The 27,622-nt window shown below is 45.3% G+C and overlaps 1 long non-coding RNA gene across 1 annotated transcript in view; it reads right to left on the reverse strand.

Moving 5' to 3' along the window:
* Positions 1–1,002: 1,002 nt before the first annotated feature.
* LOC138511009 (uncharacterized) overlaps positions 1,003–27,622 on the reverse strand; it is a 51,597-nt gene continuing 24,977 nt past the window's right edge. The window contains exons 2-3 of the long non-coding RNA XR_011280534.1: positions 2,120–2,238; positions 1,003–1,340 (exon numbers count right to left, since the gene is read on the reverse strand). This is a non-coding gene — a long non-coding RNA (uncharacterized lncRNA). The remainder of the gene's footprint in view (positions 1,341–2,119; positions 2,239–27,622) is intronic.

Raw genomic sequence — 27,622 nt, forward strand, 5'->3', positions numbered from 1 at the left:
CTAGAAATGGAGGCCTTGTCACATGCCTGTGACTTTACAAGGAAAATGGCACTAGAGGAAGGGTACAATGTATTAGCAGAAACACGAATAATGGAGCTGCAGAGAACTGTACCCAGGGAGGAGAAAGACCTGTGGTTTAAGAGGGGATGTACCCCCACAGATGCCTTATGGCAGCAGAATAACATACATACAGTGGTCATGACACTGACATTATTGCACACAGCACTGACACAGTTACATTATCCAACACACACAGGGAAGGAGTTCATTGCTGCCCAACGTGGAGAAACATGGATCTGTCCTAACTTGACAGAACACGTGGCTGAATTTATGAGTAACTGCATGAACTGTAAACAGCTTACTGCAGGACATACATTGAGAGTTGTGAGAGGAGCCATACCTCGGACAACGTGCTCATTCCAGCATCTTCATATCGACTATATCGACATGATCCAAGTTTTCCAAGGATACTGCTACATGATAGTGGTTGTATGCCCATTCTCTCAGTGGATTGAGGCAGGCCCCTGTTCTCATCCTGATGTCCTCAGGGCAGCCAAGTTCCTGGTCCGGGAAGTATTCCCACAATGGGGCGTGTGTGAGGTCCTGCAGTCTGACAATGGCCCTCACTTCACCAATGAGATTTTCAAGCACATTAAAACCTTGCTGGGCATTTAACATGCATTTTTCTATTCTTATCACCAGCAAGCAAATGGGTGTGTGAACGTCTCAATAGCCTTTTGAAGGAAATGATTGCCAAAACCAAAAATAGTACAAATAAAAACTGGCTCCACTGCTTGCCCCTGGCACTCCTTGCACTGCATATAAGCAGATTCCACAAAACACCTACCCTCCTTTACATCCAATCAGTGCTAAAATCCCCACAAGGCAAGAGCTGTCTTAACTAATTTAGACAGAGATGCATGGTAATATAAAAGACAGATTTTAATAATTATCTTATACAAAACATTTGTCGACCAATTACAATGTACACAGAGCAGGTAGGCCAACGTGAGAGGAGGTTTAGGGTGCCATGGAAATGTTGCAATTTCACTGTAGAAACAGTAGCTTCTGCAATTGCTGGCAACACATGAATATTGCTTAGTATAATAGTATGTCAGTCCATAATTAAAATTGTACATAAAACATTGCTACAATAAGTACCACAGGCATTGAAACTCTGGTTGTAGTGGTGGCTACATGTCTTCTAATATCTTCTGTGGTTTAGCAGTTTCTGAAACTTCAGGAAGTATCCCATGATTTCTTTTTCAACAGACCTGCTTACATGACCTAATTCTGCAGGGGTCTGTTGGGGGTGGCAAGTGAAGACATTGCCACTGAATCTGTGGGAGAAGGAGAAGAAATAATTGTGAAGTGTTTGGATTTGCAGTTCTCAGCAGTAGGTCAGGTGCAGCATAGCAATGCCCAAATGCCCATGTTAGTGGAACAGGATGTTCCTAAGCCTGGCACACCCCCAGCAACTCCCACCCCTTTCACTCCTTGGGATTATGATGTGTATTATGGTGATGAGGGCGATGAAGATGATAACCAAGTTGATGAATACACCCCCCATCTATAAAGGGAAATCTTAGACAGGTTTTTACAGCTATGATACATTGTCCAACACATCAGCAGCCAAGAGGGTGGGGTTGTAGGAACCACCACGGCCTAAAAGGGCTCCTACTGCCACCACAGCCCCAGCATAGTTTCGGAGTGCGCAAATACCACAAAAAGTGCTTATTCTGTATACACTGTCTTTGCAAAACCTCAGAGATCCTAGGGAGGTAGTGGTGTACACAAATCAATGACACCACCCACCAGATCATCACAGCACCTACTACCACCTCTTGCACTTGTGTGACTTGTGGATCACCATGTCCCCTCTTGTTCTGCCTCTGCTCAGCTGTCAGTGACCTATTGTGAATCTACAGCGTATATCTATAGTCTAAAATGTCTTAGTACAGGGTAAAGCGAATAAAGAGCAGCTTTTTGACACCAACACTCTGTGAAGAAAAGACATGTCTCGTGGTAAAGCGGGGAGCAATCTGGCCTCATCATCATCGCTTTCTCATATGATGCGACATTAGGCACAACAGTGGGATAAATTACACAGCATACTCACAGGAGCCAGCATACAGTCATCAGCATTCTGGAACTACCCCATATGGTAAATCCAGAACTGGGAGGTGGGTCAGTCCTTCAGCAAGGTAGGGTGTCTGTCAGTGCCTTTAACAGCACCACCTAAAAACAAAGTAGAGGAAGAAGAATTATGTCTAACTGCCAGCCCAGCCTCAACGAGTCATTTGAGTGCAGTCAGAAATATCTGCTAACCTCAAGTAGAGATGCTCAATGCTAAATTGGAGAGAATGTTGGTACTAGTTCTTTTGCCATACATACACTACAGATGTTTCATAGAATAGGTAACCCATGTTGATGCCCACTGATGAATTCCCCCAGAGACTTACTTTTGTTCCTGTATTGTATGATCAGTCATTTATGTGATGAGAAAGGCCTTGTGCAGCTCAGAGGGTGGGAAAGCCCACTTCACTATGGATACGTGGACAAGTGGGCTAAGCACTGATTACATGGCTATAACATCATATTGGCCCACATTCCCCTCTAATGGTAAGCAAACAAAGTCATTGGAGCAGCTACATGTTGTTCACCAGTAAGTTGCTTTGTGTTTGTAAAGCTTTGATGGTAGGAGCCACGCATGAGCAGATATATTTGATGAAGTTGAACAAGTGGCAGTAGACTGGTTAATTTCCTGCCAGCTAGCATTGGGCTTTGTGGCAGCAGCCAGTGATGGCAGTGCCGTTGCTGCACTAAGGCTAGTGAATGCAGTGCTTGTGGCATACTTTGCACTTATTCTCCACCTTGTGGCAAAACATTTTGTGAGTGATTGCTTCCCTGACCGTGATATTCTTGCAGTTCTCATTTCAGTCAGTCATTTAGCACCAGAAATACTTTAAGTGCATTGCAGGTGCAGCACAAAGCCCTACACCAACAACTTAAAATGTATCTGCCACTTGCTGGAATTCAACATTGCATATGCTTGAATGTCTGTGTGAGTGTTAAGATGGATTTCTAAAATATGCCCCAGGTGGGAGTGGGGGGGGGTTTGTCGGAGACCACCCTATTGATGGCGAGCAGGAAAGACACTGAGGGGTTGGCCAAAACCCAATCAAGGTAGGTGTATGATCAGTCAAGGCTTAGTCTCAGGAAACATGTGAGAGTAGTCCAGGGCTGCAATGGGACCACAATGGCACCACACAGAACAATACCAATAATTTAATTTAGTCAGTAAGTATATACAAATACAATTATGTATTTTGCCAGTAGGAACCGACTAACCCTTAGAAACATGACTTAGGTACCAGTGCCATACAGGTGAGTGATCAGATGCAGGAGAAAAAGTTAGAATAGTTAACACAAACCCATTTTCCTATATCTGAATAAATCCAGCCCTAAAATGTATGCAGCCTTTTACCCAAAGGACACAAGTTCCAAACTTCCTCAGCAAAGGTATTTCAGAAATGATGCAATGGGATGTGGGGTGCTTTGAAAGTTCTTTAAAGTAAGGAAAATATTTACCCGTAATAAGGTAAGTCCCCCACTCTATCCTATCTATCTATTCCCAAGGTAAGCCAGAGGAAAGGATGCAGACTTAGGCAGTTCAGACCCTTCAGGATATCCTATGGGAGTGCAGTGAGCTTGTTCCAGCGGAGGTCACCATGGTCATGTTGTGATAGGGGATCATCCAGGGGTGAACACAGAAGCAGGCCCCGCCCAGCTTTCCTTGTAGAGAGATGGCTGAAATTCTTGGACAACCACGGGTCCAAGTCAGACTGCACGATCAGTCTTGGACAACCACTGGTTATCACATCTGTCCAGCACCAGACCTTTGGGCTCCAGTGGATGTAGACAGGAACCAGACAATCTAGCCCCTTCCTCACACACACAAAGCCCACTTGCCTGCTAAAGCAGCAGCTTCCACCAAGAAAGGGGTTACCATATATGAACATTCCTGACCTGAAAAGGCAGGAAGATGGCCAACGGACAAGACGGCCAAGGAACAAGTGCAAATCTCACCTCGCTAGCTAGCCACCATTAGTTGCCATTCATGGTAAATGCAGAAAAATATCACAACAATATCACAAGAATTGTACAAATCACACTGCTGATAACAGCTTGTCTTAGGCACATTGTCAAAGTAACCAAAAAGGCATTAGGTAAAATGTTATACGAATACAAAGGGCCTCATTACACGGACGGCGGTAAGGGTTAACGGTCACCGTTAATGGCAACGGTGACCGTTAACCCTTACCGCCGTACTACGAGGTCCCTTAGCGGGTTGGTGCTTTAACGCCTGCTTTTTGCAGGCGTTAAAAACCAACCCGCTAAGGGACCTTGGAGCTAATTACGGCACCGCAAAATTGCGGTGCCGTAATTAGCGCCTTCCCCATTCCCTTACAGCCCTATGGGGCAGAAATGGGAATGGGGAAGGGCAATGGCGGAAGGGGGATTTACCGCCCCACCGACCTTGGAATGGGGCGGTAAATCCCCTTATCGCCAAGGCGGTGCCGGTAATTTACCGGCATGGTCCAGGGTGCTAATAGCACCCTGGATCACCGCCTTCCGTGTAATGAGGCCCAAAGTATCCTAATTGAACTTCACTGTAAAGTGATGTGTGCAAGGGTAAAAATACAATACAAGAATTCCAAAACAGAGACAAAGGGACTCATTACACGTTTGGTGTTACTTCATCTATAAATCTGCCACAATACCACCAAACATATTTACTGTTACCTCCACTTTGTCAGACGGCGTTAGTGCCAGATTAAAAGTGGGGGTAGGCGGTGTTAGTACCCATTTATTTATTAGAGTCCATGGGACACCACAGGGATTTCAGCAGAATTACTGATAGTTGAAACTGTGCCGATTTTGCAGATTTTTGCCAGTATAGCAGCGGATTTATCACCAGATTTTTGCTGGAGGTAAATCCTTCCCTTTACCAGCAAAACTGTAGTATGTCAGTGAAGTAATGGGGCAGTAAAGGAATTACCACTCTGTTACTGGGGCATTTTCTGCACTGTCATGCTTGTAATGAAGCCCACATCTCTCAGTACTGACAGTTTTAGGCACTAGTCAGTTTCCCCATAAGGATGGGAAAAACAGGCAATGGAAGTACAATAGATAGCTTTAAAGACCACCAAAAGTCAGGAAAGGGTTCAAACATGAACTGAAAGACTGGTGGCTCATAGAAATCTATGGAGGGAAAGTTGAAAAAATATAATCTTTCCTAAAAGTGAACATAATAATGCTGTAAGTGACTACAGCTACAGTCATAGTTAAGAATTGGATGGGACCTTTTTCACCCCAACTCAGTGACAGCCCATGCACAATTTCTGCTGTTTCCTGTGGCCCTCTTAGAAAGCCACACAGAGGTATGATCCAAACCTCTTTGTCACTGAGTGAGGTACTTCCATCGAAATGAACCTGTGCAAAAGAGCAATGGAACATAATAACATGATTGAGTCAGACATTGCGCAGCTGGTGAGATAACTGCTGTCAACCATTTAAAATGACCCGGGTATAAAACACTTGAAACAGTGAGTATCATTCATTGAGCCGTGATTTAAGGTTAACATGGCTGCATTCAGACTGTGGGCAGTAGAATGACACATAGAGATGACATAGTTTAAATGTACAGGAACGCACTCAACAGGCATTTCCAAGATCACTTGCTTGGAGAGCAGAGGTTTTAAGGTCAGGCAATAACAACAACAACTGAGCATCCACAACAGCCAGTACGAAGGCTGTCTTCAGCTGGTATCACTTTCTCCACTACAACTGTGTCAGGTGCAGGGGGAACACATTTAACGTGTGCAACTCTGACAGGTATCATCTGCCTGGGGTACCTGCTTGCAGATTCTGCATGATTCTATGTGCCTTGGCCCGGGAGAACAGCAGGAAGTGGAAGTGGGCCTACCGTTTTCTTTTAGATTTTCACAAGACGCATGCCAGCTTGGCACGGATGATGGCCAATTGCAAAATTGGTGTTTTAAGCAGTCTGTGTAGGCAGCAACACTTGCCTGTGTAGCCATTGACATCCTCAGCTGCTCCAAGCTAGTGCACAGTCAGAGTACATGTTTAGTGCTGCTCATGCTATTGTCTCTGACCATTGGACAAGACTATGTGGCTCATGTAGAACAAGTGATGGCTATTAAAATGAATGAACACCATATCAAAGTCGAATATTGAAACATACCATTGCTTGTGCAAGCACATTGGCAGGATCCTGAAAGTAAACAGCAGAAAAGAGTTGAGACGGAGCACGACCTTCTGCCCCAGTGAACACTTCAGCCCAGACGTAGAGGAGGCTGCCGGTTTCCATTGACTACTAGCTAATGCTCTGAAGATTAAATTGTGCTGTGGTGACAATGATGCATGGCGACCAAGGTGATGATGTACAACCATTTTGATGATATACCCACCCAGTCCTTCCTCTCCCTGTAATTATATACCGTCAGGGAGAGCCAGTGCCAGACTATCCAAACCACGAACGTGCCTTCCGAGTATTAGTATGGTAAGGAGACAGTGAAGCACTCACCTAGATGGTGCTGATGGTTGCTTCCGCATAAGGGCCCCTTAAGGAAGGATAAACAAAGGACTGTAGCAGGTCCAGGGGTCAGACGAGTGACACAAGGCAGACCAACTGGACACAAAGTAGGCTGGGAAATGATAGGCTGTAGATGGAATGCACAAAGGCAGGCAGCATGAGAGTAGGGCAGACTGACAAGCTGCATAAGAGAAGTAGGATAAAGACAGCCTGCAGGAGAGCAGGGTAGTCTGGCCTGGTGGAATGAAAGGCACCAGCGAGCACAGCTTGCCTCTAGCACCGGCACGGTAATGAACCATGCCGGTGCTACAGGCATCCCCATTCCCATTGAGCCCTCTGGGTCTCAATGGGAATGGGGATCACCTGATTCCCGCACCTGAGAAAAAGGCAATTACCGGGTCCGGCGTGGCCGAAATACCCTGGTAATTGCCCATTTGCGGGTGCCGGACTTTCTTGCAAGTTTGGAGGTAGCCTTGCCGGTTTTATCGGCAAGGCTACCTCCAACCTTGTAATGAGGCCCAATGTCTTAGTGAGTGTAATATGATTCCTTTTTTTTTTTTTTTTTTTAATTTTATTGTTTTATGGTTAAATAAGTCAACTTTTAACAACCATGACAATCATTAAATTAAAATAAACAGACAGTTCATCACAGCAATTAAGCAATAATAAAAAAAAGAATTAAGAACAGCAGCAGCAATAAGGAAAACAAAAAACAACAAAGGAAAACACAGATACCACATCAGGCACTGCTAAATCCATAATCCCCTAACTTCCCAGCATCTAGGTATATTCATACATCATAACCATCTTTACTACAGACTTATGTGGTTCAAACAAGTATAAATATGAATAGGATGTGATGACTTTTCCCCCTATGCTAGCCCCGCCTCCAACCCCAATGCTCTTAGGAAGGTAACAACAGCAATTACAGTGGATGTCAGATGACCAACAAAACACAAGGGCCAAATCCTTTCAGAATCACCTGAGGTTGCGAGTTGTGCAATCTTTTTAAGGAGCTTTGATCTCAATGTACTCTGTGCAGGGCATACAATGAATAAGTGTTTTAAGTTTCCTGTGCTTCCACATTCTTACATTATCTGCACCCCGCCCAGCCCCGACAATCAGACCTCTTCTGTCCATGATTTCTTTGGTTAAAAAGAGATTCCAACAAAATCCCAGTAATACACGGTTAGCCCATCTAGCCGGGTATACTGACAGGAATGGTGCCAACACTCTCAATTTCTTATGGTCGTATTTTAAATGTGAGAGATAGGAGTAACTATGTACCTTTTCCATGGATGAGATCCATTCCAGGTCAAATAGCGTTTTCTTCACCCGCTCAGGATTGTAAGAAAGTTCCTCCAATGAGCTATGAATTTTAATTATGACCAATGTGCAGTGATCAAAGATCTCATTGAGCCAAGAGCTATTCCTGCTTACCAGGATGTTGTTTAGATTGTCAAAAAGGGAGCCCCCTAAAGGCTATGATATTTTCCTCACTAAGGACAGCCGCTTCCATTCTACGCAGGCAGTCAAAGAGGTTATCCCCAGTTCATATCAAACATCTTTGATAGGAACTGCGTTAGGCAAGCACAGCACCCTACGCCAAGCCAAAGCTTCAAGATAGGGTAAAGTATCCATTAGAGATAGTGAATATATTTCTCTCCCGTATGTTATTTTGGAACCAATTAACCCTTGTAATATTTTAAAGCCGGTAGCAATGTGTAGCTTCCATAAGGGCTATCTGCCCGTATCAATTGATTTACTAATCAGGTGGTCTGTTCTCTCACCCAGGCATTCAATGTAGTCCAGTCCGGGTGGCCTGTATTAGGAACCCTAAATTCACTAACTTTCATTATTGGTTCTGTGTCAACATACCACTTAAACTTTGCTCCTGTGATACGTTTGGAGCATTGTAAGATCTTGGATTTAGCATGATTAATGGAAAGGGACTGAGATTGAGTAAAGACTGTGAAGGCGTTCAAGAGCCTTTGAAGGCCCAATCGTATGTGGTCAAACAGGAGAAAATCATCTGTGTATGATCGCCAAAAAGGGCTACAATGATCAACTGCAGGCTAAGCAAGGACGGCAGATTTTAAATGCTTGCTGATATCTGATAGATATAGGTTGAACAGACAGTGAGCAAACACACAACCCTACCTGACCCCCCCCCCCTCCCCGGTTCATCAGAATATGACGAGACAAAGCCCCCTTGCAGTTCAAACGCACCTGGATTTCTGACTCGGACTGCATGCCAATCAATAGTCTTAAAAGACCAGCAGGCACTCTCCACTGATACAGTTTAGTCCGCAGTTGTTAGCGATCCACTGCGTCAAAGCAGTGCTTAAGTCTATCGAAGCAATGTATGCTGCTTTATGTTTGCCATCCCAAGCCAAATGCTGGATGAGTTTTATGATTGCTCCATTGAGGCTGCTACCAAGATTCCACCGAAAACCTGTTTGACATTTGTTTAGACTCCCAGCCGCCACTGCCCAATCCTCCAGATGCGACAGCAGGATTGACGAAAACGCCTTGCTGTCCGCATCCAACAGGGCACTTAGTCGGTAGTTAAGATGACTCGTTTTTAAGCCTCACTTAAAGATAGGGACTATATAGGCCTTGGACCAGGAAGCAGGGAAACAATCCTTTTTCTCCAAAATAATTCAATCAGAAATCCTGAAATAGGACACCTGTTTTTTCCAATGTCTACCCTTAGCCTCACTCAAATGTTTATTCTTCAACACCCAAAGGATTACACCAAACTAAATGGAACAAATTGTAACATGTTATTTTTGGGGTATTTATTTTTTAATTTTCCAATATTTTTTCAAATGTTTATCTTAAGTACTTTTTTGGGTACTTTTTTTAAGTGAGGGAAGGAGGAAATGAAAACTACATAAATAGCCCCCTTCAAAAGCAAAACAAAAGATATTCACACAATTTCACTGTGCCACACTAGTACAGCAAAACTCCCCATATTCTAAAATGCACTCAGGGTGGTGCTTTTAAAAATGATGATCTGCACAGGCACTACTGCCGCATGCGCCAATTCTCCCTTGCTGAGGATGTATCCACCCCCTAGGCTGGATGTTCCAATCTGTCGGGCTATGCTCTCAATGGTACTTTCCCTCTGGGACATTGACCCTTTCACCCACCTACCTGGGATTCACCTCTCCCACTGCATGGACATGTCTGCACTTCTGACAACAGAGTCACACTACTCCTGAGCCTTCTTGTGTGGTCCCTGCCACAGTTTCATCCTTATCACTGTTATAGGCTTGGGCGGTTGTAACTTCTGGTACTGATCCCAGTGCCAGTGCCACAGATGGTCCAAGAGTGCCATAGTACCCAGTGAATGAGTAGCAAAGACCTTCCACCCCTAACCGTCTTTGCATTCCACAGATTCAGCCTCTCCTGTTGAAAATCCCATGAGGCAACTTAAAAGTAATCCAAGTCCCATTGAGGATGCTGGCAAAAGGGGCTATTTTCCTGCCCTCCCCACATTTGAATGAGCTTCTGGTCTATTTTGAACTGTCACTGGGCTTGATACCTCCTCCTGAACCCTGTAGTGTTGGCTCTCCTCCTTTTGGCCATTGCAGTAATGGTTCTCTTCCTGACCACTGTGGTGTTGGCACTGCCCCTGGCTCAGGCTCAACTGCCACCACCATTCCCACCGTCAGGTTCTGCAGCTTCTTCATCTGCCAGAGGAGGCAGAGTCTGTGTGCCTCAGCCTGAAAACGTTAATGAACTCTGCCCCCTCTCCTCAGATTCCAAGTTAACAGGATAAGAGATCCATATCCACCTGTGGATGTAGATCACTGTATTTCTATTGTACAGATAGCACCACACCAGATGTCTCCGCTAGCACCCGGGTTATTTTTCCAACAAAATAGAGGTAAAATAGAAAAGTAGTTTCTCTATAAAAAAGAAACGAATAAAGTTTCTTGAATAAAACATCAAAGGTTTATCTAACAAATAATCAGCTTTCTCAAATAAACTGGCTACAAAAGAAAGAAAAACTTGAGTAACAAAGTTTTCAAATTCAAATCACAATATAAAAGAAAAGGATTCCATAACAAACAAAACAAAATGGCTTCCTACATATATTGCCTGATGGCCAGGCACAAAATGTAAGAAAACCAAAAAGAAGTGCTCCCAGCTTAAAACAAAATGTTACAAATTCTAAATAGCACACACCTCCTCGAAACAAAAAAATAAATCCTGCCTACTGCTGTCTCTCACTCTCAAACTCCTGGTATTGATCAGCCCTGCCCTACCTTGATACGGCCAAATTGAACCCACAATGGAAGCAGGAAGTTGCTGGATGTTTACGTAGGCGTCTGGGCTCGTTTTCTTCCTAAAAGCTCATCCAAATCCGCTTGACACTTATCACATCTTGTGTCACTATATTGCTCTCAGCTGAATTCTGGAGAAAAAAAAGCCAAAATCTGTGTACAGGCTTCCCGACATTGTTTAAACTCAGGAGAGAAATGTGGACATCACATTGAATTCTTCACACAGCCTCCACATATTCACCTGAATGCCACAATTGACACCCTGGCAGTGGTGAGAGGGGGAACACTCAGGCTTGCACAAGAGCAACTCAATTGAAAACTACACCAAAGGCAAGGTGCACACTATCCAGTCCCATTAGGAGAGGAGCTACCAACCACCAGCCATGCATCTATGACATATTCACCAAGCATACAGACAATCACACAAGAAAGGGAAGGCAGGAGGCCACAAATCTCTAGAGATATCTCTAAATAATTTTAAATAGATTGATTGTAGATTTACTTCTGTGTTCATCCTCCATCTGGATGTTTTTTCATCAGGCCAAAGAGTACTAAGCAGTATAGCGACCACTGCATGGTCTGAAATGAAGATCAACTTGATATTAGGTCCTGTAATCACATTCACAATGTTTCTGGATACAGATAAGCAACCTATTCTTGACTGGGAATAATATGGAGCAGAATAGAACATACACTGCACCATAATGGGATTGTGCAGTCTTCATGTGTATGTGTGTTTGGCCGATTTAAAAAAGGCTCTGAGAGCAGCCAGTGTCAATATTTATAGTGAAGTCTCCACTGAGGAAGGTCTAGAGCATACCCAATCCTAACTCCTTGTAGATTCTACTACATACATTGGGAGAAACTGTATCTTCCGTACTGGGGAATACATGTGTTGTGGGTACTTTTAACTAAGTAATAGTATCAATGTTAATTTAAGAAATCGCTTTCCTTTCTATTCCCATGATATAAACTATAAAATCCATCCAAACTTCAATTTTCTTAATTGTTTTCTTTAGTATATCTATGTTCTCCAATAAGGTACGTACTCTGTCTTGGCTATTTGCCGTTTAGTTACATGATTGTTACCTAATTTATCTTGCTGATCCTGTAAGATTGATTAATACTTGAAACTGAGATTGGTCCCTGTGTAGGGAAATACAACTAAAAGAACAAATATATCAAAGTCTGTTAAAAAGCATCTTGCGGAAAACAGAATCATTGCAGGTGAAAGTGACTGAAATATGCCAGGAAGAAGAATTTGTAACTCGAAACTCATGTAGCTGGTAGGATGTATTGTAACAGAAAATTAAGCAAATCAATTGGGAAAAAGAAAAATGCTTTGCTTTTAAATAGTCTAGTGATTTAAAAAGAGCTTTGAAAATAATTGGATTCATTGATTAGAAACAATACATTAATATTAGACAACATACTAAGGGATCCAGGACATAAAACAGATTACTATGTAAATGGTCTCTCTCTGCAGGAGTCTGAAATATCTTGGTTTCACCCAAAAATGCCAGTAATATTCAAGGCAGATCCCCAGATGTCTACTTCTACATGTAGGTATTTAGATCTTCTTTGCAGACAATTATTTTTATCTGAAAGGATTTGGTTAGCAGTATTGCTATTCCATCCTCTCTGCTGAATGCTAACAGGGCTAAAATTGAATCAATAAAATGACTTTTCAGTCTATTCATATCTGTTTCGTAGCCAGATTCTTGAAGTAAAGTGACTTTGCTGCGTTAGCTTGGCAATTCTCTAGTATGTTCCCTCTTTTTGCTGGGGTCTGATCCTTTTGGCATTCAGAGATATCCCTTTTATCTTAGAGGAAATGAGGTGCCATCCATGAGTATAATATTAGGGCAAGCTATAGATGAGATGAGAGCCCTGACTAAACGCATCATACATTGGCTTTAAAGATTGCACCAAGGGTAGAGTATTCACTTCACAACAATAGAGCACATATACATCAATCTTTCTCCCATACTTCAGACCAGCATGCCATGCAAGGTGAAAATAACAAAAGCTTAAAAAGGCCATCATGAGCAGCACAAAACCAACCATGTTTCAATTTCAACAAAAGGGTTGTCTCCCAAAGTATACAGTATATGTGTTATGGAATGAAGGAATGACAGAGCTAAATAATGTCATCATGACTGTGAGTATTCAACATGAGGAACAGTGTACAAGTGGACACCAAGCAGGAATTCAGTAATGTGCAAATCTTGGGAGCAGATTAGAAAAGCCACAAGCTTCAGGATAGTTCGATTTTCAGAATGTGCGCCAGAATCTCCTACTCAATGTTCTCATGGATAAATATTATGACTCCTCCTTTGATCAACATGGAGATTGCTTTTCCTGTTTGCATTAGATTATACCTGTATAGTTTACAAATATCATCATCATCATGTTTATTTCGGATATGCATATAAAACAATCCACAAAAACAGTACAACAAACAAAAATGCATACCAATTATAACACAGTAAACCACATGATCATAAGAACCTCATCAATGATAGCTACTAATACAGATTACAACTACAGTTCATTAGACAGTGTGCATGAGCTCATTTCAGGGCGGTATATTTAGCAGTTATTTCCTGAGAAAAAGTGCTGCATTCAAATATGTAAGTAAGGACCAACCCACACGTGGTGTGTCAACCCAGACCAAATATATTAGGGCATGCTGATTTTGTACAAAAGCCCAGTTCCTGCAATAGAGGTTGTATAAGCCATCCTCTGGCTTGTACACAGGCAGAGCAAAAGAAAATCCGATGTGCAAGGTCCTCCTATGGTGCTTCACACACTGGACAAGATCTATCTGCACCCTCCCACCCCCCGGACCATGCTGCCACCACAGCCCTAAGGTGGATGCAGTTAAACCTTGCCCTAGTTGCGAAAACACACTCCGCTGGGAACTCCGCCCATAGCTAATAGCACTGGATACCCAGGGACATAATTGTCATCAACCCACAATTCTTTGGCTTCATTATTTCTATACTTTCTCTATTCATCCTGCAGCCTGTCAGTTTATCTCTCCCCGAGAGAGCATACTACTGGGTGGGTACAGATGGTGGTATTGATCACCCTAAGCTGTTTCTTAATGTGAGTCAGCCATGGGACCTTGCCTCCTAAGTTCTTGTCTATCAGGAAGATGATCAATTCATGGGTGAGTGACGCTTTACCAATACCCCATAACTTGAGCCAGTGCAATACTGGCTGCAGGGAAACCATGTGCCCAATTGGTGTACAACCCAATTCCATATGTACTCCCAAATTAGGAGTAGAAGCTGGCAGCCCCAGACGGTTCTTGAGCAATAGATTCTCCAGAGTCGGGACCGCACTGACATTTGAATAACCTCACAATTCCATCCCAAATCTGGCAACCAAGGCCGTTTTACCCTTATACAACTGCAGCCATGGAGCAATTGGTTTGGCTCTAAACATAGACATGGCCCTGGAGACCCCACCCAAAGCCTGCTTGAACTACTGGGCCTGTTTATATACATGGGTTGTGGCACCACCATTAGAGGAGAATCTGACCCCCAAGTAGTCTGAAAAACCGACCGTGGGGATAACACTGTCCTGCAGTGCATAGCCCTAAAATTAATCCTCCGTCTCCCCTTCCAACAAGCCATCACTGCCGACTTTGCTGCATTTACCACAAAGTCCAGCCCCTCCGTAAAGACAGTGTATTCTGAAATGAAGGCCTGCAGAGCTCTTGGTGTACGGGCCAACAAAACAGAATCATCTGCATACACTACGACCGGTAAAGGCCAGCCACCCCTTTTTGGTATGTCTGGAGAAGATTTTAGGAGGTGCTTGTGGAGACCATTTATCCATAGGCAAAAACATAGGGGAGACAAAATGCATTACTGGCGTACCACCAATTCAGCTGGACAGAAACCCGTACAATGCCCATTAGCACCACTCCTGACACGTGCTTGCATGGAGCCATACAACCTGGCCAGAAGGTCTACCAGTGGCCCTGGGCAATTCATGCACCTGAGCATATCCCACAACTTGGCACGGTTGACTTTGTAAAATGCGATGCTCGGATCCATGAAGGCCATATAGATTGGCTGCTCTTTCAAATAGAGTGAATGTGCCATTATCAAATAAAAGTTGAGTACCTGCTCAGCTGTACCAAGCCCTGGCCGAAATCCTAGCTGGACCAGAGAGAGGACCCCACTACTCACAACCCAGTCCTCAAGATGGGCCAGAATGGCATGACCTAATATTTGGAACAGAGAATCCAAGAGTGATATGGGTCTGTACGAAGCAGGGGAAGCCCAAGATCGCTTCTTATATATTGGTTGGATAACCGCTATGGACCATGACGGTGGGATAGCTCTACCTGCATATATTGCATTAAACCCTTGTGCTAATACTGGTGCCCAGAGATTCAGAGCCATAACGAATAAATCAGCCGGGACATTATCCGGGCCCGGAACTCGGTTACAATGCTGGCAACCCATAGCCTTCTTTATTTCGTCCACTGAGAAAACAATACTTGACTCAGTGCCCATCCCTTCATTATGTCCCGGACTGCCCCTAGTCGCTTGCCTATATTCATCAGTCCCTCTGCCCTCACTGTATAGGGTTGAAATATTGTCCATCTTGGCCCTATCTGCAAACATTATTAATCGAAGTATCCATATTGAATTTATAATATGGCTCCCTCTGGGCAATCTCCCAGAACAATTTGGAGTCATCATTCCTTGCTTCTACCACCCAGGCTTCCCATGCTTCTTCCTCAATTGCCCTTTTTCTAGTGGCCAGAGTTTTCTTATTTTGGGATCTAGCACCTATAATGGCCGTTTTGGGAGTTCCAATACTGCTTACAACAAGTAAGAGGTTCTTCCTAGCTCTGGTGCACTCAGAGTCAAACCACCCTCCCTTTCCCTTTCCTCCTCATTTGCCTGAGGCACAAGAAAACACCTGGGAGAGCTGGGTCTGCATGGTTCCAAAATCCTCCAGTATAATTTTACTATCCAGATTCCCTGACAGCAGATTCTCAAGGTCATGTGAGCTTGATAGGACTGCTTTTCTTACTAGATGATCCTTCTTGTCCTCCCTCCATTTTATCCTACGCCGGGAGGTATCTATAGATACCTCCAGTGGATACACTTGGCCCAACTTGTCCACCCATGTAGCTCACTTATTCTCAAGTTTGATGGGGAAGTGGTTACTACAGATTTTATCCACCACCCCAAATCCTTTAATGAGGCCCCAGTGCTTAACTAGCACACAGAAATAGTCGATTGTTGAGCTACCCATTGCAGAGGAGAAAGTAACTATGCCAGCAATGTCCTCACCCAGCCGCCCCTTTACTACCCGCAGTCCCCACTCATAAAGATAGTACCAAAGGCACAACCCTTCCCCACAGAGCCTAGTGTCCACCATGGTGTGAGGGGATATCCCTGCCACGGCATCTACTGTAGTGTCATACAAATTATCGTCAGGCCCACCCCCCAGTTTTGCATTGAAGTCACCTCCCACTACCAGACAAACATTACCAATAGAGAGCCCGGCAGAAAACCCCTCCAGGGCAGTAGCCAACACACCCAGACAGTGTTTTCCATACTGTTTATGGGGACTATTATAAAAATGAACTACTAAGAGATCCACCTGGCCACGTCTAAGGATTTTAACCGCCAATACATATGGCACCAGAATTGTAAGAACCACCTGCACACTTTCCAGGTGTGTTTTGGCCAAAATACATACTTCTCCTTCGCTTGTTTCTCTCCGACTACCATTGATATGGGACCAAGCCATCAACATTAATCTTATCCTGGGAGCATGTTTCTTGGAGCAGTACAACATCTACTTCACTAAATGTGATCTGTGTCTCTGAACAGGCCAGCCTTGTTCTTATTCTGGCCACATTCTATGACAATAATATCACATTTTCTCCCCTGCCCACAATCTCAACATTTGGGGGGCCCAAAGCAGCACTTGGTACCACCTCTTGTGACTGTCCATGGGCCGCCCCAGGGGACTGGCATCATTCGAATGTCCTCCATATCGGTCAGACAAGCCAATTGATTCCAGGCAAGCATAGAGTCAGATACACTGCCCTCCAGACCAGTCACGCTCTCAACCCTGCGACCCACTCCAAATGGGAACTGAGCCACTTGGAAGGGGTCCGGCATGGACCCACGGCCACTTTTGAGTGAACAGAACCCATGACCGTAGGTACTGCCCCTCCATTCTCCCTGTCCTGGGGGTAGGAGAAGTTTAAAGGGAGACTCTACCAGATACTTGGTTACCTGTTCATCTTTAAAGGTTACCACCACACAGTCCTCGGCTATTGATTTGACCATGGAGCCCACCCATGGTACTCTCCGGGCCATCAACTAATGGCGATCAGCTGATTCCCAGGAGTTGCTTGCTTCGCTCCGCTCCTGCACCTCGTGTTTGCCTGGTAAGGCCTTTCTGTCGACTCCTTTCTCTGGCTCTTGCCCCTACATATATCTGCGAGCAGTGAAGACAAATAATTGGCAAAGAGAAAACAGAATTGAAAAGGAATAGACTTTTTAATATGAAAAAGGGCATTTTTCTGGGACATTTATGAATCAAATAAGAAATCAAATCATTATTTTCTTGCATTTCCCTAATATAGAATATTGGCAGTGAATCTGCCTGCTTAGAAAAACACTTTGTAAATCACCATTTTCCTGACCTGCATTAGCTTTTAGTGTCATTGTTTTTGGGCATCTTCTTTTCTTTTTCTACTAGTCTGAATCACCTCAAAGATGGCTGCCTGATGGTCTTGCAGCTTTGTTGACTTCCCCTGCCCCTTGCTAATTGGCTACCCTGAACCTCCTATCACACGAGCCGGGAACCTGCCTATTGTGCGAAGGCACACTTCTAAGACCCCTGTCAGCTTCCTTGCCTGCTTACCGGGACGCTACATGACGCTACTACAACAGCCTGACCCACTGGACAGTCCCTGGGGCTGCCTGCTCACTCAGCCATGTAAATGGACTAACAAGACTCTCTTACTTTCCTCTCTTTGGGTTTAGCTCCCTCCTTCTTTCTACCCCCTTCCCTTCATGAACCTTCACTCTCCTCTCTGCTGGTTCCAACTGTTCTCCCTGCTATTCCCTTTAATGCTCTTGCTCCAACACTGACCTCTAACTATTACTTCTTTGCATTTACCTATGGTGCCTTAGCATTTGCCACTGTAAGTCAAATTCGGGTGTGTTTTTGAAAGTCACATTTGGATGTGTTTCAGAAAATCAAATTTGGGTGTGTTTTAGAAAGTCAAATTTGGATGTGTTTCAGAAAGTCACATTTGGGTGTGTTTTAGAAAGTCGCATTTGTGTGTGTTTTCAGAAAGTCATATTTTGGTGTGTTTAAGAAAGTCAAATTTGGGTGTGTTTTAGAAAGTCAAATTTGGGTGTGTTTTAGAAAGTCAAATATAGGTGTGTTTTAGAAAGTCAAATTTTGGTGTGTTTTCATTTCCCTTTGGCCCTCAATTTGTAACCTGCTAGCCCAGTGAATGTTCCATATCGCTGACTTTCATATCTCTTTCACTGCCCCCTCTCTCTACCTGTCCATGGCGCTATCTGTTTCTCCTATCTACTTAAACTGCTTCACTATCAACTACCCTTTCCTTCTCACTAAGTCTGGCAAGAAGAAATTTAAAAAGGCTATCTTGGGCTCCAACCCAGGTCTCCCCATTGCTGATACCTATTCCAGTGCTTCTGGCAGACAAACCCTCACTGACATCCTCTTTGTCGTTCCTTCGCCAGATCTCTGGACCCCTCATATGATCTCTGTGCTCTGTTCTGTCTTCTCCTCTCCCATTAAAGTTGGCACCCGCTGGGAAGTCCGTATGGATTCCTTTGACTTCCCCAGAGTCATCATTAATGTCTACCTAAATGGCACTGTCACGGTGCAAGGCCCTCAGGCCAATCTCCTTCTCTTTGCTAGGCAGTTGCCTCACCTCATCAACTTCCTCTCATCTCCGGCTGTATCCTACTTTCCTACCTTGGCTACCTTGTCCTTTTCTCCTCCCTCCTCTGCCCCATCTCATGCTCCCTCCACACCTCCGCAGGGCATACCTCGGAAGATCTTTAAGGCTGGCAACCTTCTTCATCTTGCCACCCTCAATTCTTGCTCTGCTGTCAAACACTCCTCAGACATCTGCCACCTCCTAGAAGAACTTGACCTTGATGTCCTTCGTCTTACCAAGACATGGTTCATGGCCAGCTCTGTCACAAGCTTTGACACTCTTCTCCCTGACGGCTACAAGATCCTCTCCGCCCCAGTACCACCTGGCCCGGAGGGGCTGTAGCCCTGATCTTCCCTGAGTGGATTCCTGCCTCTATCATCCCCACTCAGACTTACCCCTCTTTTGAATGCCTTGTTGGTAGGCTCTGTCCCCCACCTAACCACTGTCTTACTGTTGGTACTCTCTACCTGCCCCCTGGTCAAATCACCTCTTTTCTCTCTGAGTGGGCAGAACTCTCCTCTGCCCTCCTGGCTTCTACCACTCATCTCCTCCTCCTTGGTGACATCAACATCCATCTGGATTCTCCCTGTTCCTCATCTGCTCTTTTTCGCGACCTCTGCGATTTACTCTCCTCCCCTCCGGCCCAACTCACTCTGCTGGTCACACACTTGATGTCTTGATCTCCTCTGGCCTTCCTCTATCTACTCCCCTCACCAATCCTCTCCCCTGGAGTGATCACTTCCTCCTCTCCTCTTATCTTTCCATCTCCTCCCCTCAAGCCAAGCCCACCCCAAGATTGCCACCCACCTTCTCGGACATCCGGCCCATGAAGCGTGTGTCAGTCGAGGCTTTTGCTGCTACCTTCTCACCCCTCCTTCACCCCTGGCTGACTCACACCCTGACACAGCCCTGTCTCTGCTCTACTCTTCTATCTATGCTACTCTTGATGCTCTTGCCCCTGTCATGAGGATCTGTTTGCAGTCCAAAGTCAAGTGCAATTCTTGGTATGACTCTGACCTAGCTACACTTAAACATAAGTGTAGGCGGCCGATAGGAAATGGAGGCCTTCTTGCTCATCCTCTGACAAACTGGCCTGCCGCCTGCTCCAAAGGCAATATCGACTCTCTGTATGCACCAAGAAGCGAGTCCACATTCAAGCCCATGTCTCTGCGGCATCTAACAACTCGGCCAAATTCTTTAAAATCAGCAAGGAGCTGGCCAACCCTGCTGCAGTATCCACCCCTCCTCTCGCCTCCCAGGTTCTTTGCAATGCCCTTGCCTCATACTTTATCTCTAAAAGCCAGGACATCTTGTCCACACTCTCCTCCTCTCCCCTATCTTTCTCTGCTTGCTGACCCACCCTCAGCTCCCCCCTCCTTCTTTCTCCTCCTTTCCTCCTTTCTCCCCTAATGAAGTCGCTAGACAAGTCCGATCGATGAAAGCCTCATCAAAACAGGTCCATCCCTGTTCCTCTAAAACCATTAAGGACCACATTGATACCCTCGCTCCGGCCCTTGCTGATTTCTGCAACCTCTCCTTTGCCACTGGATCTTTCCCCTCCCCTCTGAAGCACTCCCTTGTACATCCTCTCCTCAAGAAACCCACTGCTGATCCTTCTTGTCTGGCTAACTATCGCCAAATTTCCATTACTCCCTTTTGGGTAAGCTCCTGGAAAACTTGCCATCTCTCAGCTTAACCTTCATTCTGACTCAGTTAGTACTCTCCATGACCACCAATCAGGTTTCAGAGGTGCCAGAAGCACGGAAACCGCACTCCTGAACATCTGTGAAGAACTGCTCGTCAACCTTTACTCTAACATTCCCTCTGTCCTCATCCTACTTGATCTCTCCTCTGCTTTCGACACGGTCAACCATAACACCCTGCTCAATCGTCTCTGTGACAACCTGGGTATCACTGATCAGGCTCTGGCCTGGCTGACCTCTTTCCTCTCTGGTCGTCCCTCCCAGGTACAACTTGGGTCCTTCCTGTCTTCTATCTCGCTCTCTACCTGTGGTGTTCCCCAGGGGTCTAACCTCTCGCCCTGGCTTTTCAACCAATACCTGGCAACCCTCGCCTACTGCATTTCATTTTCTGCTCAAATTTCCAGTGCTATGCTGATGACACCCAACTCATTTTCAGGTTTCCTTCAACAACCTCCTCTCCTTCCCTCATCTCTGATTGCCGAATTGCAATTGAAAATTGGTGTGCCGCCAATGAACTTTGTTTAAATGCCAACAAGACAGAGATCCTGGTCATTGGTACACCCTCTCCATCCTTTCCCCTCACTCTCTGGTGATCCTCCCTTGGCCCTCCGCCTGCCCCTACCTGTGAGGCTAAGAACATTGGAGTCATCTTTGACTCCACACTTTCCTTCACCGCACACATCTCTGATGTCTCTAAAAAAGTCAAACATCTTATTGCACCTCCTTAGAGGTACTCTTCATTTCCTCTCCTTCCCTCAGAAGCTCACTGGGCCTCCTTACGAGTATGAAGGTAGCCATACCGCTTGCAGCGGTATGGCTACCCCCATACCGGGTACCGGATCCGGGTTCCAGGAATAGGGAATTACCGGGCCATTCCAACCTTGGAGTGCCCGATAATTCCTTTTCTCGGGACCCGGACCCGGTACATCCCCATCCCCACTTGAGCCCCCATAGGGCTCAATGGCAATGGGGAGGATGCTAACAACGGGCCCATTAATGACGGGCCTGTTGTTAGCATCCTGGTCTGCTAATGGGTCCTGCTAAGGACGCCTGGTCTGACCAGGTGTTCCTGAACGGGACCCGCTGCAGACCTCGTAATAGGGCGGCACGGAATGAATGGTGCCAGTTCCTTACAGGCACCGTTCATTCACAGCCGCCTAACGTGTAACGAAGCCCACTGTCTCTCAAGCTCTTATTCTCTTTAGGTTGGACTACTGTAACAGCCTCTTTCTAAATCTTCATGCCTCCTCTCTCCACCCTTTACAATTAATCCAGAACAGGACTACAAGATTTGTCCTTGGCCTCAAGCCCAGGGATCGTATCTCTCCAGCTCTGAAATCCCGTCATTGGCTCTCAGTGGATGCAGAGATTAAATTCAAAACCCTTTGCATTGTCTACAAGGCTTTCTGCGGCCTGGGTCCAAAATACATTCAATTATCCCTCCGTAAATACCTCCCCTCTTGAAACCTTTGCTCCTCTATCTCTAACTCCCTCAGGGTCAGTTGTTTTTCAAAGAAACAAGCTGGGGGTAGATCTCTGTCTTCGGCTGGGGCTTCCCTTTGGAACTGCCTCCCTGCCACCTTGAAACTTGAGGAGAACCATCTACAGTTCCGGAAGCTCCTCAAGACCTTCCTCTTCACTTCTGCCTTTGCCCCGCTTCTTCCCTAATGATCTGCTATCTCTCTCGGCACTGTGGACCTGGCCACCGTCCTGCACTGCCTCGGGCCACCCCTTGCAGTGGGGCCTGTATCTGACCCATACAGTCCCCCACCCACTCTTCTTCGGCACTTATCTGATACAACCTATCTGACTAACCTAGCACTTTGCCACTCACCGGCTCCACTACCACTGTTTATCAACTGTATTTATTTATTGATTTGACTTATTTATTTTGCTCTCTCCTATGCTCTGAACTTTCATATTTCTCCCACCTTCAATTGCACTTTCCCCTTTTCCCATCCCCACGCACTTGCACGTTCTCAATGTCAATGGGCCTAGTAAGATCATCATCGTTTTTGTTTCTCCCCTGTTCCCCTCCCTTCACCTGGTTGTGCTCTGGAACACTTGTGTACGAGAGCGATATAAATAAAATATTATATCATATCATATCATACTCTGTGGTTCGGGTTACCAAGGAGGGAGAAATATAATTGCACTTGTAAAGAACATTGTGCGAGTCAGCCTGGTTATGGATGCCCGTTGCCGGGGATAAGGGAGGGATTACTGGTACAGCATCCAGCCCTGAAGTAGGGTGAGAGACAGCCAAGGAGCAGGAACTGTCTCTCGCCCAGAGTACTGGTCTGGGTGTCTCTTGGGTGCTTGTTGGGACGGATTTATGCAAGGTGACCTGCCTCCCCACGGTGGTAATTGCCAAATCTGCTCATCTAGTCATATGGCGTTTTGTAAATATGAGTCTGTTAGGGAGAATTCTCATTTTATGGCTAATTTCCCTCACCTAGTGAGTCCCCCAACAGCTTTGCTGGATTTCAGGAGTTATTTCTTTCACTTGGTAAGAGTGTGCTTCTTTTTCCCACTCTTACCTGTGTTTTTGCCATGTGTATTTCATCTGCTTTTGTGATTGTGGACTCTGGAGTACACCACTTCAGTAGCCCCCTTCTTTTGTGTGTAAACCAGCACCTTCAGTACAGTGATACAGGGTTGTCTTTTCGACTTCCCACAACTCCATTTCTGAGGCTGACTACTGTCCCCCAGAAAAGGGTAAAGTTGCCATTAACTTTACTTAGTCATTTAACCACAGATCCAGTACACCCCATCTTACATGGAGTACTGGAAAGGGTTAATCCTTAGCCCTTTTTATCTGTACCTCCTAGAGCATTGTTTTGCTCTTTTAACATTTAGACTTGGCTGGTGGCAGTGGTATCTACCCTAACTTTTCTACCGCGATTATACTATATAAACGTGGTATTGTTTTAGGCTATTATATTAGCCTCAAACATAAACTCGCTTGACCAAATAATAGGTTTGCCTCCTTTGTTCACTTTCTTTTGGCGAGCTTCTGCCAAGAAGCCCTCCTCCAGGCGCCTGTGTGTCTAGGTGGGCTGAATGTGAGGGAGGGGTGTAGTCACCCCCTGCACAGGGTATCCTAGGAAACACAAGTTGCACTTTGCCATGATTGGCTGAGGTGGCTGTCCGGGCTGGACAACCCCCTCCTGTGCGATTAACAGCCAGCCTGTGTGAATGGGATATTTTCGCATAAAGGGCAGGTCTCTTGGGCTAGAAGTCAGAGTCACCACTGGAACTACAAGGAACCGAAGAGAAGCGGAGAAGACAATGGCTGCTGCATCTGCCCCGTACCGGTGAAACCCTGCTGCAGTCCTGAGCTATCTACCCTTCGACGGCCAGAGAAGATCCAGTCCGGAGTCTTCTTCCCTTAAGCCTTTTGGGGATAACCAGCTCATCTTCCACAGCCAGAGGATCCTCTTCTTTGTCGAAATTGCTGCACACAGCTGTAGTGGTCCGGATAGCCATCTGAAGAGCCTCACCTGTTTTTAGGGAGCGCACCTTTTATTCACCGTCGCTGCTGCCAGCCTCATCCCTGTGTGGTGCAGACCCCTCCGGACGTCCTCCTTCGCACCGAAGCTCCAGGAACCGTGGGTCTGCAGGAAACTACCAGGAACAACTGCTGTGGCACCAGCTTCTTCATTGAATAAGTTACTGTGTTCTGCTTGAAGAATTAGGGTGACCCCCTTTTCTTTGCCTCCAAGGCTTGCCCTTGTCTTCCCTCCTTCTTATAACTTTTGCTTCCTCTGTTGACAATATCTAAGTACTCCTGGCAACGTTGAATCTTGAACTGCCGACTGTGTGGTCCTCGACAACAGGAACCCGGTTCCACTTGACACTGGCTCCAGCCTATTGACTCTTGAATTTCTTTCAACGAGTGTTCTCTGATTCTGTCTGCCTTGACAAAAGTATTGCCTATAATTTTTGCCCTCAACTCTCTCTGGTTAACTCAGGTGCTGAGTGTGTTTTTTGCCCCGGTAACATTTCTTGCCGTGGATAAGCGTTTCTTTAGTAAGACCGAACTGTCATTACTGTCTGTGATCGCATGCATATTCCTGGTTACGTCTTTTGTTTCACAACACCGGTCTGTTAAAACATAGAGTACTTACCTTGAGTTAGAGTGTACCAAAGTGAATTGGTTGGTTGTAGTGTATTTTACGTGTGATTTTTAATTAATAGAAGTGTTGTGTTTATAACAAATGGTTTAAAAATAAATGTACTTATATTTTTTTTACCTGAAACCTTGAGTCAGTGTTTGCTTGAGTCACAGTAATTGTGGTCCCTTTGTGTAATCTCTGCTACTGCTCATATACTCTTGAGATAAGCCTGGCTGCTCCGCTACTGCTTACACTTTAACATAGTAGTACAGGCTTGTACCAAATGTAAAACTTGTATTGCCACCTGTAGTCTTAATTGTGTGTAGTGGTCCCTAAGGGCGCTGCACAGGATTCTGCCTAACACTGGTGTACAGCGGTGAGGATTTGGAAGTATAGTGATTACACTTAGAGTGCTGCCATTGCTTGGGTTCAACTAACCACAAGGCTAACACCACTAATTATATTTAACTGAGAAATCATGTCAAATATGGAAAGCTACACTGAAGAGGGTCTCTTAAATTACACTGTTGAGGTTTTGAGAACCATGTGTAGGGAGAGGAGTGTCTCTGGTAAAGGAAAGAAATCCGAATTGGTTGCAAAGTTAATGGAAAAACAAAGTCTGGAGAGTGGGTCAGAAGGACATACCCCTCCAGCAAATGTGGATATTGATGTTTCTGATTCTGAGAGTGTTCATTTATTTAGAAGAAGTAGATGAGTCCTTGCTAGGAAACCCTACAACTCCTTTGCCTGCTCAGAAAGCACAACCTCTGCCCACAGGGACCCCCACAGGTCCTGCACTTACTCCTGAGTTTATTGCACTTGAGAAAATGAGACTTGAATTAGAAGTGAAACGCATTGATGCACAAACTGCCATGAAACATCAAGAGTTGAGGCACAGAGAAATGGAGCTGAGTCATGAACTAGAGATGAAGAAACTGTCCGTGGAAAATGCTTCTCTCCCAGAGGCTTCTAGGTCTTCCAGCCCTAAGAGACCCCGTATGCCAAAGGAAATGATTGGTATGTATGAGACTAAACTTGGTGTTTTGGATTGGTTAGAAATGTTTGAGTACACACATGGGATTCAATGTATCCCATGGAATCAGCTGATTCCCTGGCTTTTCTCTAGGCTTCTCTGCAAGTGATGCTCTAATAGAGTTGGGGGGGAGGATAAACAGGATTATAAGTGTGTGAAACTAGCATTAATAGCTGGGTTTGGGAAGACCCCTTCCCATTATCTTAAGAGGTTTAGAACCCTCACAAAGCATGATGGTACCCCTTGGGCTACCTGGGTGTGTGAATGTTTGAAGACTTAAATGGTTGGGTTAAGGGTTACAAAGTGAACACTTATGAAGGTTTGAGGAATCTTGTGATGTTGGAATCTATTTTTGATGTCTGCTCTCCTGAGCTTAGACAGCACTTGGCTGATCAAATGAGATAGATCCTAAGAAGCTAGCTAAGGCTGCTGACTTGTGGGTTGCCAACAGGGCTACTCACAAGGATTCTGGGGCTACTCAGAAAAAGGATGAGGGGAAGCAGCCCAAGAAAGACAACAAAGGGAATTCCAATAACTCCAATCCAAAAGAGGGCCACAAACATAATCAGAGTAAGCCACAAGGAAAACCGAACCAGGCTAGTGTACCATCTGGTCCCAAACCAGATGGAGGTCAGAAAAAGCCTCCCATTCCAGAGAGCATTTGGGAAATGCTTTGTTTGTGGGATAACTGACCATGTGAAAGGAGATCCCAGATGTAAGGGTAAACCTTCAGGGGTCCACACTGTCTCCTTAGCCTTCTCGCCGGTGGATGAAGTACCTATGGCCAGTGGAAACTTTCAGTTACTAGCTGATGAGCCCATGAGAGTCTCAGCTAGTGTTTCTTTAGTGTCCCTGGGTCTTTGGGAACAACAGAACTTAGATGTCTATAACTCAATCCCAGATAATACTAAAGAGTATTACAAAATCAGTGTTCTTGTGAATGGTCAGGAAACCCCTGCCATCAGAGACACTGGAGCCAGCATAACTGTGCTTGATTAATGTTTTTTCAAGGTGGAGGATGTTGCTAAGGTACCCAAACACCTAACCAAGTTAGCTGGAGGCCCTGTGCAAATGGTTCCCCAGTTACCAGCTCTCATCCAGTGTAAAGACATGACTGTCAAAATACCTGTAAGTGTGCACAATAACGTACCTGGGAAGGTTCTGCTGGGTAATGACCTTAAAACTCTTGGAGTTGTTTCTAGTACCCCCAGGCCACCCAGCAGAAGGAAGCAGGAGCTCACTAGGTCTGCAAGGGAGAGAACCTTGAGAGGCTCTCCTGGGGATATGATAGAGGAAACTATCAGCCCAAGTCCACAGGACTTAATTACTGCTATTGCAGGACAGAAAGAAACAAAGGGGAAACCCAAGTCTGCCAGCAGGAAACCAGCAAACACCCATGTGCCCAGAAGGACATTGCCAAGACTGTCCAAAGTCACATCTGTGACTCCTCCACCAGCTGAGGCTGAGTGTGAGTTTCAACCCTGTATGGTCCAGCTAGATAATGAGGAATCAGATTTAGAAGAAGATCTTACTCTCTTAGGAGATCTTGACCCTGTTGACCATCCTGAGCTGCAGTCTTTACTGGCAGAAGGTGGACCCAACAGGGCAGATTTCAGCAAAGGACAAAGAGAGTGTCCAACCCTGGAAGGTCTTCACCTACATGCAGCTTCTCAGCTCAATGGGACTGAGCCTGGGAAGTATAGGTTGCACTGGGAAGATGGCCTCTTCTACAGTGAACTGACTAAGTCAACCCCTGGAGACTGCAAGAAACTTGTAGTACCTCTAGTGAACCGACTCCAGTTTCTGCAGTAAGCCCACAAGATACCTGTCACGACCCTCGCCCAAAACCCCCTCTGGCAAACCCATTGGCCAGGTGGAGTCA

Source organism: Ambystoma mexicanum, chromosome 6p, assembly GCF_040938575.1.
Source record: "Ambystoma mexicanum isolate Mex_15411 chromosome 6p, UKY_AmexF1_1, whole genome shotgun sequence".
Classification (NCBI taxonomy): Eukaryota; Metazoa; Chordata; class Amphibia; order Caudata; family Ambystomatidae; genus Ambystoma; species Ambystoma mexicanum.